This window comes from Ovis canadensis, chromosome 1, assembly GCF_042477335.2.
Source record: "Ovis canadensis isolate MfBH-ARS-UI-01 breed Bighorn chromosome 1, ARS-UI_OviCan_v2, whole genome shotgun sequence".
Taxonomy (NCBI): Eukaryota; Metazoa; Chordata; class Mammalia; order Artiodactyla; family Bovidae; genus Ovis; species Ovis canadensis.
This window is the reverse complement of record NC_091245.1, coordinates 67614102-67633445: the sequence shown is the minus strand read 5'-3', so window position 1 is coordinate 67633445 and position 19344 is coordinate 67614102. Positions and strand designations below refer to the sequence as shown.

General features: G+C 40.8%; 1 protein-coding gene across 6 annotated transcripts in view; it reads right to left on the bottom strand.

The window, feature by feature from the left end:
* The window catches only part of LRRC8B (leucine rich repeat containing 8 VRAC subunit B), a 77218-nt gene that overhangs the window by 34187 nt on the left and 23687 nt on the right, over positions 1 to 19344 (bottom strand). Inside the window, exon 2 of one of the 6 annotated variants that reach the window (XM_069597158.1) lies at positions 18776 to 18822. The exons of 4 other annotated variants lie outside the window; for them this stretch is intronic. The gene's annotated coding sequence lies outside the window, so the exon portion shown is untranslated. Of the gene's footprint in view, positions 1 to 5281; positions 5386 to 18775; positions 18823 to 19344 lie in introns of all 6 variants that reach the window. One more of the 6 variants, XM_069597176.1, reaches the window with a different exon arrangement.

Genomic DNA, 19344 nt, shown 5'->3' with positions numbered 1-19344 from the left:
GCAGCCCACCAGGCTCCCCCTTCCCTGGGATTCTCCAGGCAAGAACACTGAAGTGGGTTGCCATTTCCTTCTCCAATGCATGAAAGTGAAAAGTGAAAGGGAAGTTGCTCAGTCATGTCCAACTTTTCACGACCCCATAGACCGCAGCCTACCAGGCTCCTCTGTCCATGGGATTTTCCAGGCAAGAGTACTGGAGTGGGGTGCCATCACCTTCTCTGGATCCTCTACATAGAAAACCCTAAAAGACTCCACCAGAAAATTACTAGAGGTAATCAATGAATATAGTAAAGTAGGATATAAAATCAACACACAAAAATCCCTTGCGTTCCTATACACTAATAATGAGAAAATAGAAAGAGAAATTAAGGAAACAATTCCATTCACCATTGCAACGAAAAGAATAAAATACTTAGGAATATATCTACCTAAAGAAACTAAAGACCCATATATAGAGAACTATGAAACACTGATGAAAGAAATCAAAGAGGACAGTAATAGATGGAGAAATATACCGTCTTCATGGATTGGAAGAATCAATATAGGGAAAATGAGTATACTACCCAAAGCAATCTATAGATTCAATGCAATCCCTATCAAGCTACCAACAGTATTTTTCACCGAGCTAGAAAAAACAATTTCACAATTTGTATGGAAATACAAAAAACCTCGAATAGCCAAAGCAATCTTGAGAAAGAAGAATGGAACTGGAGGAATCAAGCTGCCTGACTTCACGCTCTACTACAAAGCCACAGTCATCAAGACAGTATGGTACTGGCACAAAGACAGAAATATAGATCAATGGAACAAAATAGAAAGCCCAGAGATAAATCCATGCACCTATGGACACCTTTTCTTTGACAAAGGAGGCAAGAATATACAGTGGAGAAAAGACAAACTTTTTAATAAGTGGTGCTGGGAAAACTGGTCAACCACTTGTAAAAGAATAAAACTAGAACACTTTCTAACACCATACAAAAAAATAAACTCAAAATAGATTAAAGATCTAAACATAAGACCAGAAAGTATAAAACTCCTAGAGGAGAACACAGGCAAAACACTCTTCAACATAAATCACAACAGGATCCTCTATGACCTACCTCCTAGAATACTGGAAATAAAAGCAAAAATAAACAAATGGGACCTAATTAAAATTAAAAGCTTCTCCACAACAAAGGAAACTATAAGCAAGGTGAAAAGACAGCCTTCACAATGGGAGAAAATAATAGCAAATGAAGCAACTGACAAAGAATTAATCTCAAAAATATACAAGCAACTTATGCAGCTCAATTCCAGAAAAATAAACAACCCAATCAAAAAATGGGCCAAAGAACTAAATAGGCATTTCTCCAAAGAAGACATACAGATGGCTAACAAACACATGAAAAGATGTTCAACACCACTCACTATCAGAGAGATGCAAATCAAAACCACAATGAGGTACTATTTCACGCCAGTCAGAATGGCTGCGATCCAAAAATCTGCAAGCGATAAATGCTGGAGAGGGTGTGGAGAAAAGGGAACCCTCTTACACTGTTAGTGGGAATGCAAACTAGTACAGCCACTATGGAGAACAGTGTGGAGATTCCTTAAAAAATGGAAATAGAACTGCCATACGACCCAGCAATCCCACTGCTGGGCATACACACCGAGGAAACCAGAATTGAAAGAGACACATGTACCCCAATGTTCATCGCAGCACTGTTTATAATAGCCAGGACATGGAAGCAACCTAGATGTCCATCAGCAGATGAATGGATAAGAAAGCTGTGGTACATATACACAATGGAGTATTACTCAGCCATTAAAAAGAATACATTTGAATCAGATCTAACGAGGTGGATGAAACTGGAGCCTATTATACAGAGTGAAGTAAGCCAGAAAGAAAAACACCAATACAATATACTAACGCATATATATGGAATTTAGAAAGATGGTAACGATACCCTGTAGGCGAGACAGCAAAAGAGACACAGATATATAGAACAGTCTTTTGAACTCTGTGTGAGAGGGCAAGGGTGGGATGATTTGGGAGAATGGCATTGAAACATGTATATTATCATATCTGAAACGAGTTGCCAGTCCAGGTTTGATGCATGATACAGGATGCTTGGGGCTGGTGCACTGGGATGACCCAGAGGGATGGGATGGGGAGGGAAGTGGGAGGGGGGTTCAGGATGGGGAACACATGTACACCTGTGGTGGATTCATGTCAATGTATGGCAAAACCAATGCAGTATTGTGAAGTAATTCAGTTCAGTCGCTCAGTCGTGCCCAACTCTTTGCGACCCCATGAATCACAGCACGCCAGGCCTCCCTGTTCATCACCATCTCCCGGAGTTCACTCAGACTCATGTCCATTGAGTCTGTGATGCCATCCAGCCATCTCATGCTCTGTTGTCCCCTTCTTCTCCTGCCCCCAGTCCCTCCCAGCATCGGAGTCTTTTCCAATGAGTCAACTCTTGGCATGAGGTGGCCAAAGTACTGGAGTTTCAGCTTTAGCATCATTCCTTCCAAAGAAATCCCAGGGTTGATCTCCTTCAGAATGGACTGGTTGGATCTCCTTACAGTCCAAGGGACTCTCAAGAGTCTTCTCCAACACCACAGTTCTAAAGCATCAATTCTTTGGTGCTCAGCCTTCTTCACAGTCCAACTCTCACATCCATACATGACCAATGGAAAAACCATAGCCTTGACTAGACGGACCTTAGTCGGCAAAGTAATGTCTCTGCTCTTGAATATACTAACTAGATTGGCCATAACTTTTCTTCCAAGGAGTAAGCATCTTTTAATTTCATGGCTGCAGTCACCATCTGCAGTGATTTTGGAGCTCCCTCCAAAATGAAGTCTGACACTGTTTCCACTGTTTCCCCATCTATTTCCACTATTTCCCCATGAAGTGATGGGACTGGATGCCATGATCTTTGTTTTCTGAATGTTGAGTTTTAAGCCAACTTTTTCACTCTCCTCTTTCACTTTCATCAAGAGGCTTTTTAGCTCCTCTTCACTTTCTGCCATAAGGGTGGTATCATCTGCATATCTGAGGTTATTGATATTTTTCCCGGCAATCTTGATTCCAGCTTGTGTTTCTTCCAGTGAAGTAATTAGCCTCCGATTAAAACAAATAAATTTATATTTTAAAAAATAAATAAAGAATAGCAGGCTGAAGTGGCATCAAATCACTAGCCTGCCCAGAGTGACAAGTTAATAGCCCACCTAGGGTGCTCCCATGTCTCAGTCCTGCCTTTGCCCTCATCATAAATACTAAGTAATTACAGAGTGAAACAATAATACCAGATCAGGCTTCCCCACCCAGTTAAGCACCAAGGGTATGGAGGAGCAGGCCTGGCTCTCTAAAAGATATGTGCACGCAGCTTGAGTACAGACAGTGGGCCTGGAAGGGTGATAAGCAAAGCAGTGGAGACAGGGCCTCGGGCATTTCCATCAGCTCTTGACAGGTGCAGAGATTCAGAAGCAGAGGCTAAGCCTTTACCCTTCAGAAAGAAAGGAGAAAAATTCATATTTGCCAGCTTACTCACCAAACATGACATCTCACAAATCTGAATAGAGAAGTGCTGTCAAATTCAGCCTGACTCGCTGCATTATAATGACAGTGAGTCAACTCGAATCAGTGATGGATCGCTGGATAAATGCCACAGCATTCTTAAATGACCTTAATATCTTATCAAACTATGACTTCACAATTCTTTTTTACGAATTAACAGTATAAGGCAATGAGAAAACGCGTGGGCCAGAGGAAGTATCAAGTTACCACCTAACAAGGATAATGTGCACCAAGTCATTCTGTGCCCACTTGATTCCCAGTTCACCTTCCCCCAAGACCATAGGCTCTGGGAAGGTAAGGATGTTGCCCAGGGCCTGCCACATATTAGGTGCTCTCTTAATTATTGTAGTTCCGAATCCTCTGTGCTATGATCAAGCTGACAATATTCATGTCCTGGGATGGATTCAGTCTCATAAAACCACTGACTTCTGACCATGATCACTGTAAAAAATGCTATATGTGCACTACCATACTGTCAACCCAATGAAAAAATAAACTGCCATGCACTGCAAATCAGACTCATGTTAAGATCAAGCTAATTTTCGACCACAAAATACAAACGTCTAATGTTCACCAAGTACTGAATGACCACTAAACATTAAACACAGAAGATGTTTAAAGTAAACACTGCTACTCACTCATCCCCCAAAACAAGTAGTGGTTCCATACCTGGTGCTTCTTCAGCATTGAGGGAGTGCTGAGTGTTGTACCGCTTCTATTAAACTGCATCATCAAGAGCTGGTCAGATGCCTTCCTGCCTCTCACTGTGAGCTCTTAGAAGAGTTCACGTGCAAGACAGGGGCTAACACACAAGATTCTCAGTAACTGTCTGCCGAATGGAGAAAGGTGGTGGAAGGTAGAAAGGAGAAGGCTCCTATTTAATGTGCATTTAGTGAGGTGGGTATTATGGTCTCAACTCTAATGGTGGGAAAGGTGAGAATGGGAAGAAGCAGCTTGCTCAAGCTCAAGCTCACAAAGTGAAGCCAGAATTCACACCAGCTCTGACTAAGAGCCATCTGCTACACCGCCTCCCCAGTGAGCTATGTTAAAAGGAGTTTTATATAGAATGTGATAATGCTTAAAAAAAAACCACCTACAATCTATCTTTTAGAGAAACTGAAAGACACAATCTAAAAATCAGATCTGTAAAGTTTTCCTGTTCATTACTAAGTATTCCATCCAGTGAAACAGAATCACCAACTGCTCCCTCCATCCTGCTTGCCTCTATTAAGTAATTAAGATCAGCATGACAGCCACCAGCGCAGGCACGTACATCCTGCTGCCACAGCCTCTTATAGAGAAACATGCACTCATCCCTGTAATGACTAGAGGAGTAACCCAAGTTTCATCTGTATTTAAATGATGTTTTACATGGCGTTTCTTCCTGGTCTTCCTATTAAAATAAGGTGGCTCAGTAGTAAATAATCTGCCTGCCAATGCAGGAGACATAAGAGACGTGGGTTCAATCCCTGGGTGGGGAAGATCTCCTGGAAGAGGCAATAGCAACCCACACTCCAGTATTCTTGCCTGGAAAATCCCAAGGATAGAAGATTTCAGAGGGCTACAGGCCATGGGGTCACAGAGTTGGACATGACTTATCAACTAAAACAACAAAATAAATTTATGCCATAACATCTAAATATGACCTTTCTGAGTGACTTAATAAAGAAGTATTGCATGTCTTAATCTGTTAGTTGCTTTGTTAGGCCTAGATCTTACCTGACACCCTTATGAGGAAGGGAGTGTAGCAGAATGGTTAAGATCAAGTTCTGTGTCATTTGCCACCTGCTTGATCTAAATAAACTAAGTATCAGTTTTCTCATCTGCAAAATAATGACAATAAGAATTAAATGTTTTAAGAATTAAATGAGGTAACTATAAAAATCAAATGCTTAGCATAGCAGGAGGTTTGCAGGAAATGCTCAAAAGTGGTAATTTACTAACTAATAGGTATATCTAAAATGGATTCTTTAAAGGTTGCCTTTAAAGCATTACCCTCTGGTAAAGAGAAACCAGACTGCATGTTACGGAGTTCGGTTCTCCACCCAAGTTAGTGATTTCCATGCCAGATTTTGCAATGTATCACATGACTTCAGTTACTACGAAGTGTTGTGAAATATAAATATAAATGTAACTTACCTCAGTTATTTAATATATGACACATAGGGAAGACCAGGTATTGTGAAGCCAAAACAACCCAGGGCGATGCAACATTTTTAAAAAGTTAACCTGTCCAAGTAACCTCCACTTTTATGCCTATCTTTCCAATCAAGGTTCATGCTGCAGACAAGTCAGATACAGCTAATGTCACCCAAGGCCATGTTTTAAAGTCTATAATCACAGATGCACACCAATGTGAATATATTTTATGCCACAGAACTACACACTTTAAAATGGTTAAAACTGTACATTTTATGTTATATATATTTTACCACAAAAAAAATCTCTCATGTAAAGAAAGTGAAAAGAAAGTGAAGTTGCTTGGTTGTGTCCGACTCTGCAATCCTGTGGACTGGACCCTGTGGACTGTAGCCCACCAGGCTCCTCCCTCCATGGGATCTCCAGGCAAGAATACTGGAGTGGGTTGCTATTTCCTTCTCCAGGGAATCTTCCTGACCCAGGGATTGAACCCGGGTCTCCCACATTGCAGGCTGACGCTTTAATCTCTGAGTCACCAGGAAAGCCCCTCTCATGTAAAACAGGAAAACTATTCTGCTTCATTTTTTTTTTTTTCTTCTTGGCCATGCCTCACAGCTTGCAGGATCTTAGTTCCCAGAACAGGGATTGAACCTACACCTCTGGCTATGAAAGCATGGGGTCCTAACTATTGGACCACAAGGGAATTCCCCTGCTTTAAAATGAGCATAAATGGATTACACAAATGAAATATATAGCAGGCCCCCATGTACCAGCAAACATAACACATAAAAATATACTGTGTCAAATTTGCTTTGTCCATAATTCACAAATTATTATAACACTAAATATTTCATTATGAATTTTTTGGTTTTTAATTGGAAATATTTGAGTTGGGGAGATATGATCTCACTAATTTGTCCAGAAAAGGCATGGGTCTCTTTTAAACTAAACAGCCTTATATGAAGAAGCTAAGACATTCAAAAATCTTCTAGTGACTAGTTAGGTAAACACACACATATGGGATCTTTTTTATTTTTTTTCTCCTATAAGAAATGAAGAACCCACATGTTTATAAAAATCATTAATAACTTATGATGAATTTGGAAAGTATTTGATCCTCCTGTTAATCTTCTTTTATTAATAGGTCAGTTCAGCAAAAAGCATCTAGGATAGCCTTATAGGGTGTGAGGCAGGGTGGAGAGGTTGGTGCTAAGGTGGAGAGATTGCATGTGTGTGTGTGTGTGTGTGGAAGTGGTTAGAGAAGATTCACCATAATCCTTTGCCTTAGTGATAGCAGACATACTTATTGGGCTCTTAAGAGTAGTCAATCAATTATAACAACACACGATTTTGTAGGACTGCCTTGTTACTTCCTTGGTCTCTGCATTATGTGTGGCAGAAATATCCATTCAAGGCCTGAGAGAATAAAGGTAATGGTCCATATCAAATGAGAGCCAATTTAAAATAAGAAATAGCTGCTCTGCCTCTCTACAGGGCTATATTGAAGAAGGATGAGGGGAATGTAGTAATTAGATGGATGTTTAAATGAAGGAAAGTAACCATCACCATGGCATAGGGAAGAATTAAGACTCTGAGGCATCGTGCCCTAACAGAAAGAATCCCTGACTAGGTATGGGAAAACCCAATTTCTACTCTTTACTTTATATCTAGCTGATCATATATTAGACAAGTCATCTCACCTCATCTGACCTGACTTCCCTCACTTGTCATGTTACAGAGCCAAATGATAGACCCTCCACTCCCAGCATTCCAGCATTCTAGCATCCTGTGAGCTGACTGACTGAAGCTGGAGCTAAGTGAGACCTAATCTGAAAAGACAACTTTGAAGGGATGAGAGTGAAGCAGGGCTTTAAGAGAAGAAAGCGATATGACCAGGAAAAGCATTAACCTGAAGGTAAATGCTGTGTTTTCTTGGAAAGAGAGTACACTGAATGGTATGCAATTAGAAACTAATAAATTGGTCTTGCCAAAATGAGAGGAAAAGTGGGTCACTGCAAGAAAGGAAGGTCATCAGGTCAAGCATATGATGAAAGCATTGATTTTTAATTGAGCTAGAAAGGTAAGTGGGAGCCATGGAAGGGTCCTAACACCACCATCCCTTAGGCAGCAGGGTTTGCCAGGATTCAGTCCCTGGCCAGTAGCTTCTCTATGCATGCATATGCTCTCCTAGGGGGACATCCTCTATTAAGAATCATCCACATCTCCCTGCAGATGAATCCCAAACACTACACGACAAGCCCAGCTCCCTAATCCTAAACCACAGAATCGCCTCCCCATTATCTTCCTGGCTACATACTGAGATGTGTGGAAAATTGAAACTTAGCATGTCCCAAACTGAACCTGTCACTTCTCAACACCCACATCAAACCTGCTCTTCCTGAGTGCCTGAATATTGGAAGCAACATTAACACTGATAGCTGAATGATGCTGAAGGCTGATGGCAACATCCAGAACTCTCATAACTAACCACAAACCCTTTCTTCTATTCTCTGAAATCAATTGGTTCTTTTCTTAAACTATTCCCTTCTGCATCCCCACTACCACTGCCTTGGATGAAGCCTGCCTCATCTTTGGGGAAGACAGCTGGAAAAGCCTCCTTTCTTGACTTCCTTAGTTCCAATTCCATACTGTAGCTAGAGACATCTTTTCAAAACATATCATCTCCTGATTTGGTTATTTGTCATAATGTCTCGGGGAGGTGGGAGGGAAGCTGGCAATAGAACAGCATGGAAAGGAGAGCCATCCAGCCCTTTCTGTGGTTTTACTAGCTCTTGCTATTTCCTTCCCCAAAGGCGGGGCAGCCTGGACCTTATTCTGTAGTCACCAGTCACTTGAGAACAGGTGCTGCTCTGTGAATGTTCTGAAGCTGCTTTAGGTGACTGCAAACTGCCCACGTTTTATTTATTCATATCTGTTGTTCCCCTAACCCTCCACTCTACCCCACAAGTGAGAGTAGGAGGTTGGGGCTGGTTTTCTCTGCTCATAGTGGAAAATGTACACTGGAACAATTCCCAGGCCTGCCTCCACCGCCATCTGCAGGGGCTAAAGCAAACCACTCACTTAGTCCAGGCCACCATGTCCTACGCTTTGAAATAGGGCCAATCTATACTGCCCCCATGACTTGACAGTAGTGGTAAAGAAACACTGCAGAAGCATGTTGCAATCAGTAAAGGTGTACATAAATGTAAAGGGGAACCCAGTAGAGAAAGCCAATTTTTTGCTGGTAAAGTAATTTTAGAGGAGGATGCTTCTGGCCTTAGAGCACTATCCTAAATTGAAACAAAACAGCCCATGAAGTGAGCCTTATTTATACCACCTTGGTTCCAGGGAAACAAAACAGCAAATGTTACAAAGTCACTGACGCCCCCTCACATTGAAGTCCTGCTACAAAGCCAAAAAGAATTTTTAAAAAAGGCACAGGGGTCTGGGTAGAAATATGTGACCAAAACACAAAACCGCAACGGTCTCTTCACTGTGAGAAAACAACTCGAGTACATGGGTCTTCTCCAAATTCACCTTGCAATAATGGACTGAAAATGGGCCATTCATTCTGTCAACTAGGCATGAAAGAGAGAGGGAGGAAGGAAGGAAGGAAAGAAAGAAGGAAGAAAGAAAGAAAGAAAACGAAAAAAAATAACATCCACAATCTCTGGTTCACAATGCCAAAGAAGTGCAGCCATGCCTGTCTGCCCAACCCAGAGGCCTTTTAAAACATTCTATCAGCCGACTGCTTATCTCTTCTGGCTCCTGTTTTCCCTGGAAAGTGTGGGAAGTAAAGGATTGAGCAAGAGCATTAAGAGAGAAGTAGGTCAGTTTTGAAAAGCAAGCTCTTATATCATCTACTTTTCAGAGGTTAAAAAGTCCACCTTCACCTTGGTGTTAAATCAGTGCTTCCTATATGCAACCCTGGTTAATGGCTGCTGGTGCTCAAAAACACTGGTTTCCATTCGCTCCTCTGCTAGAGCAGAGAAATGTCTGGTTTCCATTCAGGGTAAACATAGTGAGTTGTCTTTTTCTGACATCACCTTTTCCGACACCAACTGGGTAGCCTTCCACACAATCCTCTTCCAACACTTAGGTTAGTGCAAGATTCCACAGGTTTATGTGTAGAGTCCCACAAGACCGCCCCTACTTTAGATGCCAGTCTCAAGTCCCAGAGACTCGGATGATCCACACTTCTGTCTAACGTGACTACAAATTCAGGGGTTCCCCCAACCCCCTCCTCAAGCTTGATAATTCACTACAACGATTCATAGAACTCAGGGAAACACTTTATGCTTACAAGTTTATCGTAAAGGATACAACTCTGCAACAACCAAATGGAAGAGATGCACAGGGTGAGTATTTGATGGTGTGTGTGGGCAGGGTGGCAGAGGGTGTGAAGCTTTCATGTACTAAGTATGACACCCTCCCAGAGCCTCAATATGTTCACTAATCTGGAAGCTCCCAGATTCTGTAGTCTAGGCATGTTTCTGGAAGTTTCACTACCTAGGCATGATTGATTAAATCACTGGACACTGGCGATTAGAAATCTCTTGACACCCCCTCCTCCTTCCTCAGAGGTCAGTGGCTAGACTGAAAGTTTCAACCCTCTAATAACTTGGTTGATTTCTATGGCAATCAGCCTCTATCTAGAAGCCACCCCAGAGTCACTCTATTTGCATAAACTAGGGTAGGGTTGAAAGGGGCTCATCCTGTGTAACAAAAGATCTTCTGTCAGGAAATTCCAAGGATTTTAGGAGCTCTGTGCTATACACTGAAGGCAAAGACCAAATATACATGTATTTCTTATTATACCACTCATGGCATCACACTGCATGAGAAGAGTCTTACAGAAGGGCTAATTCTTATTCAAAACAGTTGCAGTCTGACACAGTGCCAAGTGGTCCAGTTAGAAAGTCAGGTTCACCTTCAAGGCCCAAACAGAGCAAGCAGTCACTTAAGCCATGGATGTCCTGAGTTAATGACTTAGAGAAGTTACTTCTTAAGGGAAACCTTTGACCAGGACCTTCACATCTGGCTTTTCCAGTTTTCTATTCCTTGCTTTCACAGCATTTATTACACACCCTTATGTAATCATTCAATTGAGTTTTACTTCTCTTCAACTAAAACGATAAGCTCTAGGAGGTCTGGTCTACCTGTCTCATGCTCATCATTGTATGCCCAGGGCTTAGCAGGCAGAACTGCCATTAAATATTAAATGAACATTAAAATAATTAAAATGAGAACCTCCCCTCCCCCTTGCTTGAAGCAGAAACCGGAACCATTTCCTACAAATACTGCATCATCTAATCTTCAAATCAACAGAATCCTTTAGGAAATTAAGTCTATATTCTAGCCCTGTCAGCAGAGAAAAGAGGTTTAGTTTAGGCATGGCCTTAAGAATAATGTGAGGCAGCTCTGGGGTTACTGAGGTGATAAGAGGAGGGTCAGACTTCTAAAAGAACCCATGAAGGACTGAAATAACAGGAATCAGGTAGGTCGTCCCCATTCCAAAGAAGGGGAGTGGTAGGGTTTCCACACACTGGGTTGGCTTTGGGCTTCAGAACTCAGAGGACTCTGTGGCTTCATGTGGTATTTTTTAGCAAAGGAGAGAAACCATGCTCTCTCTGAAAGTTTAGAGTTGTGATGGCTTCCAGGAAATAAAAGCCACACTCTCTGTCTAGAAGTTTAATACATGACTTCTAAATCAGGGTGGGGCTTTGCCTGGCTCAGTGACAAATTCAGCAGCATGACAGGTATCATCTTTGGTCAGTGACCTGGGTTTCTCCTCTGTGCACAGCACATGAATCTACTATTATTTCTCAGCAACAGACTTGAAAGTAGAAAGATTGTACCAAGAAAGCTAATGGTGTCTTTTTTTCCTATCTCTATTTTTTTCCCCTTAATCCATACACAATAAATAACATTTTTCTATTTCCGCCCGACAACATCGCACATTTCTATTGTGGAAAGTCTTTACTCATTGAAGGAAGACAACAACAAAGTCACTGTCAGTTGAACAGAGACAGAAATGAAGAGGGTCCTATGTGCCACCAACTTGGTCCCAGCCAGAGATGGGGTTCAGAGAGTGTTGGAGGACTGTCACATCTTTCATTCACTAGGCATCCTCAACAATCATGACCTAGCCTCTACTGGGTGCAAAGCATCATCCCAGGTGCTGAAGGGGACAGAAAGGTGTCAGGCTCAAGACACGAACTTCAAAAGGAGCTTATGCTTTGGTAAATAAAGCATGAATACAAGATCATACAAATGGATTACATAGTTGTGTTTTAAGGTAATATATACTAAGGAAATAATAGTCATTGCACAAGATTTATGAGTTGGACCAAGAAAAATGCACAGGATTTATATGAATGGGAGGTAATGGGATGAGGGATAGAAGGGAGGATTAATAAGGGGCTCATAATATTTTATGTGAAGGGATGGGGAACAAATAAAAAGGCAAAAGGATATTTCAGAAGTTAGTGAAGAGACTGGAGTGGATTTTAGTTAGTGCAGATGGAGTGGAATTTTTGAGACAACAATAATGGAGATGAGTGTAAAGTAGATTAGGGTTAAATATTAAAGTCTAGATTGTCAGGCTAAGAATTTTTCAAGATGCATCTCAGCCCTTGGTATGTAACAGGCACCTGAGAAATAATTGCTTTGGGATACAAATATCACTTAGAATTAATAGCCAAGTATTTTTATGAGAGCAGAAAGGAATTTAGATTAGAACATACAGGCAATAGGAAACCATTAATGGCATGTGAGCAGAGGACTGATGGAAAAAAAACTTTAATGGCATATTAGTATATATTAGGGAAGTTAGTTTTAAAACATAAGGAAGCATTCATTGGAAAGGATTTGAGGATGCGAGCAGTAAGCCTAAATCTGTATTAGGGTATACATCATGTCACCTTGTAAAATAAAACATATTGGGACTTTGAAATACCAAGTAGAAAAGCAGTTATGTTTAAAATTATTAAGCTTTCAGATTAGCCAGTAAAATGATGCAACTGGACATTTTAGATTTTGAGGGGACGGAGTTTTCCTAAAAGTCATAATTGATATTTTCAAAAGAGAAAAGTATTTGATTAGTTTCTGTTGTTGTTATTACTGTTTTGCTGCATCAAGTGGCACGTAGGGATCTTAGGTTCTGGACCAGGGATTGAATCCAGGCCCCCTGCAGTGGAAGCATGGAGTCTTAACCATAGGACTGCCAGGAAAATTCCTGATTAGTTTCTCTACACTAGATGGTACTTGAATACTTTGGTAGAAATTAGATGCTTTGAGATAAAAATAATACTTTTAGAATTAGTAGCCAAATATTTCATGCAATGTTATAACAGAGAAGAACAGTCGTTTAAAACACACACACACACACACACACACACATAATGGTGCCAGATACACAAGTGTTCATGTTAGACATGCCCGAGGCAAGCCATCCACCCAAGAGTATACTGGGCTTTTCTTCTGGAGAAATCGTTAGGCATTATGTCACTCACCATGCAATCAAATCTGTTTAAAATCAAGTTACAATTACTCTAATTATGGGCCAACATTTCATTTGTTTCACAACTGGTGCCTAATCAAACAGTTCTGTAGACTTTACCACAAGGTAACTTAATTGGAACTCCAGTACTTTGGCCACCTCATGCAAAGAGTTGACTCATTGGAAAAGACTATGATGCTGGGAGGGATTGGGGGGAGGAGGAGAAGGGGACAACAGAGGATGAGATGGCTGGATGGCATCACCGACTCGATGGACGTGAGTTTGAGTGAACTCTGGGAGTTGGTGATGGACAGGGAGGCCTGGCGTGCTGCGATTCATGGGGTTGCAAAGAGTCGGACACGACTGAGCAACTGAACTGAACTGAACTTAATTAAATTCAGTGCCCAAAGAGATTTTTAAAAAATTAAATTCAGTGCCAAAAGTTTTCTTTACGTAACTGGTTTACCAGTTTAGGCATCAGAAATCTTATTTCTATAAAAATTACTACAGGAACTAAATCTAAATCAAATCAAAACATATCCATTAAAAACTATATTCTTCTTTCATAAACACTTTGTTTAAATATTCCCCAGCAACAGGCTTGTGTGCACAAACCAGGAAGTGAGAACAAACATGATCACGTTGTGAAAGCAGAGTAAGATGAAAGAATACATTTGGAATCTGCTGAAGCACTATTAAGATTCCATGTAAAAATTCATTCCTATGGAAACATCAATTTATATGAAGTTGTAATAGGAGGAATTGCCAAAGGAGAAGTCTTCATTTTGTTGTTTGGCAATTCCCCTCAACCTCCTATGCAAATGCCTTTTCCTACAGCTGGGCTGGCTCATATGAAATGATGCTCACCCACCTGCCTGGTGAATGGAGAACAGGGTTAAGCTATCATTTTCATGATACAAAGTCAGTCCTAAAAACAAAACAAAACAAAGCAATCGCAGTCTTTAATGACTTACTTTGGAGAAGTGTGCCTTTTGCTTCTAAGGTAACAAGCAAATCCCATACCTCCTAATGGTTTTGCCGAGATTTCTGTCATTCCTTGTGATTTACTTTAAATGATAACTCCTTAAAAATAGGAACCATATTTTACCGTTTGATCAGTTTGTTTTTTCACTGAGTATGAAGACTCAGTGACCCAGACATAACAAGAGTTATACGTATCTAATGATTATTTTTATTGTTCAAGAAAAGTGTTATCAAACAAGACTTGTCAAAGATCACATTGCCCTACCAAGCAGAATCATAAGCACCTGCACTCAGAACCTTTTCCTTCATTCCTAGAGGTCTGCCTTGTGGAAGAGGCAGCTGGAAGGTACCTGTGCAAAAGCAGAAGGAATTCCCCACTTACTGACAGCGACTTTTATTCTTATTTTTAATTTTGAGCAGGATTTGACTAAGTTTACTATAGAAGTTGCAAAAAAGCAAAACGGCTGTCTGAGGAGGCCTTACAAATAGCTGTGAAAAGAAGAGAAGTGAAAAGCAAAGGAGAAAAGCAAAGATATTCCTATTTGAATGCAGAGTTCCAAAGAATAGCAAGGAGAGATAAGAAAGCCTTCCTCAGCGATCAATGCAAAGAAATAGAGGAAAACAACAGAATGGAAAAGACTAGAGATCTCTTCAAGAAAATTAGAGATACCAAGGGAACATTTCATGCAAAGATGGGCTCGATAAAAGACAGAAATGGTATGGACCTAACAGAAGCAGAAGATATTAAGAAGAGGTGGCAAGAATACACAGAAGAACTGTACAAAAAAGAGCTTCACGACCAAGATAATCACGAAGGTGTGATCACTCACGTAGAGCCAGACATCCTGAAATATGAAGTCAAGTGGGCCTTAGAAAGCATCACTGAACAAAGCTAGTGGAGGTCATAGAATTCCAGTTGAGCTATTTCAAATCCTGAAAGATGATGCTGTGAAAGTGCTGCACTCAATATGCCAGCACATTTGGAAAACTCAGCAGTGGCCACAAGACTGGAAAAGGTCAGTTTTCATTCCAATCCCAAAGAAAGGCAATGCCAAAGAATGCTCACACTACCTCACAAGTGCATTCATCTCACACGCTAGTAAAGTAATGCTCAAAATTCTACAAGCCAGGCTTCAGCAATACATGAACTGTGAAATTCTAGGTGTTCAAGCTGGTTTAGAAAAGGCAGAGGAACTAGAGATCAAATTGCCACCATCCACTGGATCATGGAAAAAGCAAGAGAGTTCCAGAAAAACATCGATTTCTGCTTTATTGGTTATGCCAAAGCCTTTGACTGTGTGGATCAAAGTGTTCCACAATAAACTGTGGAACATTCTTCAAGAGATGGGAATACCAGATCACCTGATCTGCCTCTTGAGAAACCTATATGCAGGTCAGGAAGCAACAGTTAGAACTGGACATGGAACAACAGACTGGTTCCCAATAGGAAAAGGAGTACGTCAAGGCTGTCTATTGTCACCCTGCTTATTTAACTTATATGCGGAGTACATCATGAGAAATGCTGGGCTGGATGAAGCACAAGCTGGAATCAAGATTGCCAGGAGAAATATCAATAACCTCAGATATGCAGATGACACCACCCTTATGGCAGAAAGTGAAGAGGAACTAAAAAGCCTTTTGATGAAAGTGAAAGAGGAGAGTGAAAAAGTTGGCTTAAAGCTCAACACTCAGAAAACTAAGATCATGGCATCTGGTCCCATTACTTCATGGGAATTAGAGGGAAACAGTGGAAACAGTGTCAGACTTTATTTTGGGGGGCTCCAAAATCACTGCAGATGGTGACTGCAGCCATGAAATTAAAAGACGCTTACTCCTTGGAAGGAAAGCTGTGACCAACCTGATAGCATATCAAAATGCAGAGACATTACTTTGCAGACCAAGGTCCGTCTAGTCAAGGCTATGGTTTTTCCAGTGGTCATTTATGGATGTGAGAGCTGGACTGTGGAGAAAGCTGAGCACTGAAGAATTGATGCTTTTGAACTGTGGTGTTGGAGAAGACTCTTGAGAGTCCCTTGGCCTGAAAGGAGATCCAACCAGTCCATTCTGAAGGAGATCAGCCCTGGGATTTCTTTGGAAGGAATGATGCTAAAGCTGAAACTCCAATACTTTGGCCACCTCATGCGAAGAGCTGACTCACTGGAAAAGACTCTGATGCTGGGAGGGATTGGGGGCAGGAGGAGAAGGGTACGACAGAGGATGAGATGGCTGGATGACATCACCGACTCGATGGACATGAGTTTGAGTGAACTCTGGGAGTTGGTGATGGACAGGGAGGTCCTGGCGTGCTGCGATTCATGGGGTCGCAGAGTTGGACACGACTGAGCGACTGAACTGAACCGAACTATAGAAACAATGCAATACTTCTATAGACATTTCTTAGATAAACAAGCTAGGCGTCAACAAGGAATCAGGTACTCCCTGTTAAACAGTGCACAAACACAATGCAAAGGCGAATAGGCCAGTGCTCCTCTGTAGACAAAGCAGACACTGCTGCTACACATGAGAATGAATTTAAAGGAAAAAAAAACCCCAAAACTATGAATGTCAGTGACATCCATGGGCACTAATACCTGCTTGTATAAACCATGTGCATATAACAATATACATAATTAATTCTGTGGATAGTGAATTCAATAAACATTTGAGAGCTTGTTCTATGCAAGAACTGTATTATTCCTAAGAAAATGAGGTAATTCTCTTGTCATGTCTAAAGACACTGCCTAGGGGTCTAATGAGCCCACCTGTAAACTGATAAAGTCAGTCAGTACTGAGGCAGGCCAGTGGCCTGGACAGTCTCCTTCTCTCTGGCATTTGTTGTCTGCCGGTTACTCTCTCCCTGTACTTTCCACTCTAGTGCCTTTTAGTTTTCGTTTGTATTCACTGGATTCTCTTGACAGGGGAGAATTTATTGAACATTTGCTATGTTGTAGGCTAAACAGGACAAGAAGGAATGACAGTCATTAAAGGAGAATTCATTTTTCTTTTGTATTTCATCTCATATCTACCCTTCAAACACTCTAAAATTAGGGTGACAGGAAATAAACACAAAATGGATAGGGAACAGAAATATATATAATCAAGAATTGAACAGGATAGTTGAAACAACAGTGAGATACACCTGCATAATGCTTTATAGTTTTTGGAGTAATTTTTCCCATAAGTCATTTAAATCACTCACTTGACTTTACTAAGGAGACCAGCTCAGAGAGAAAAAACAGCTGCCTAAGTCAGATGTATGGTGAACAAGAGCTTGATCTCATTACTGACCCCAAATATGGTGGTGTTCTCACTATTAATGCTGCCTCTCACAAAGGCCAACAGTAAGAGTTCAGGGAATGGAGAAAGCAGCATAGGTGATGTATATCTGAGACTTAGGGAATATGATGGAGCTGGATCAAGAAGAATTCCAGTTGGGGAAGGGCAAGATCAGGGAGGTCCTGAGTGAGGAAAAGCAATGAGTCAGCAGGTCCCACTGATGACTGATGGTAGTCTTCTAGCCAAACGGAAATGACTTCACAAAGATGTATAAGGACACTTTTAAGACTTAAGATCTCAGAATAAAGAATGTAGTTTGTCTTGACTCAGAAAAGAGAAACACTATATATTCTAAAATAGAATGCAAGGAATGTTTTAGGAAAATGAACCTAGCGGGGCAAGGGAGATCCCCTGGGGCAGGAGAAGGGAGGGGAGACAGAATGAAGGCAAGGGAAGCAGGTAGGATCCTACTGCAGTAATTCAATAACTGCGGAGTGGGGACCCAAACAGCGTAGTGTCGGTGAAAATAACAGGAGCGAATTTAAGTAGCAGTAACAGAAAAAAACTTGACAAGTATTGGCTGATGGGAGATAGGAGGAAAGGAAATAGGAATGAAGTTGGGTGAAAGGCTTTATCATGAAGTGTGAGTTAATATTCAATTATTCATTGGAAGGCCAATGAGCAATCTGGTGAATTTCACTTTCACTTTGATCAAGGATAATTTACTATCATAATAAAGATTTTATTTCTTTATTAGGGGTTTGGCTAGGCTAAGTTTTGACTGAGTATTGCTCTTGGGAATGAACCCTGCAGGAAAGTTGAAGAAGGTGGGGTGAAAAGGCCACAGGTTCAGATCACAAAGAGACTTGGGTACCATGCTATGGAACCATGAAGGTTTTTATACAAGGAAGTGAAATGATCTGGTCAGTGTTAAATTTCAAATTTAGAAATTTGGTATTTGCTGCTTTGGTAGCATGGGGGATTCATTAGAAAGGAGAAATGTACGAGACCAGATCAATAGTCCAAGGGATAAAAACAAAAAAGGTTTGAGGTAAGATGTGACTGAGTATGAGAAAAAGGGGAATAAAAGCAAATACTTTGAAGTACCATCACTCTTTCAAGCAGGTACTTTGCTAAACAGTTTATGGGCATGGATCCTAGGGCTACTCAGAACTAATCAGGACTAGTGGCAAACCCAATGTTAAGGAGAGCCAGGACTCAAGGACAAGTGACCACCCTTGTTTTGGACCCAGGGTCAATGGTGAAAATTGGTCAGTAGAGAACGGTTTTTAAAAATACTGAGTTTGCAGTACCTTTTAGGTGGTAAGCTTTGGTAGGCAGTAGGAAATAAACTGGAGCCCTGTGGAGAGGAGAACATATGAATGAGTTGTTAGACTGTTTTTGCCACTGACTTTGGCCAATGTTGGATTCAAAGGCTTGCACTTGGTAATCTAGAAAAAAATAAGTTATTTAAGATAAAGGCTCGCACTTGGTAATTTGGAAAAAAGTAAAAAACTAAATGTAGACTGAATCTATCTTCTATAAAAAGTAGCTCACTTAATATTTTCCTTTGTGAATATTTCTATTTAAAGATGAGACAATTTAATTTTTTATGAAGGCCATCAAGTTGACTAAAATATAAAGTCTGTATGTTATAAAACACACACACACATACATGCCTCTTAAGGTGGCTTTTACTTGTCTGCCCAAATGGAGGTAAACAGGATTAAAAGACTTTTAAATATGAACTTCCAGTCTCCCACTGCAGGTGCTCACTGCCTTCCTGATCATGAATGGACAAATCTCTAACAAAATGTGTAAGGGAAGATTTTTCATTGTATACTTCGGTGTAAAAAAGCTGCTCTCTCTCACGGTACTTAAA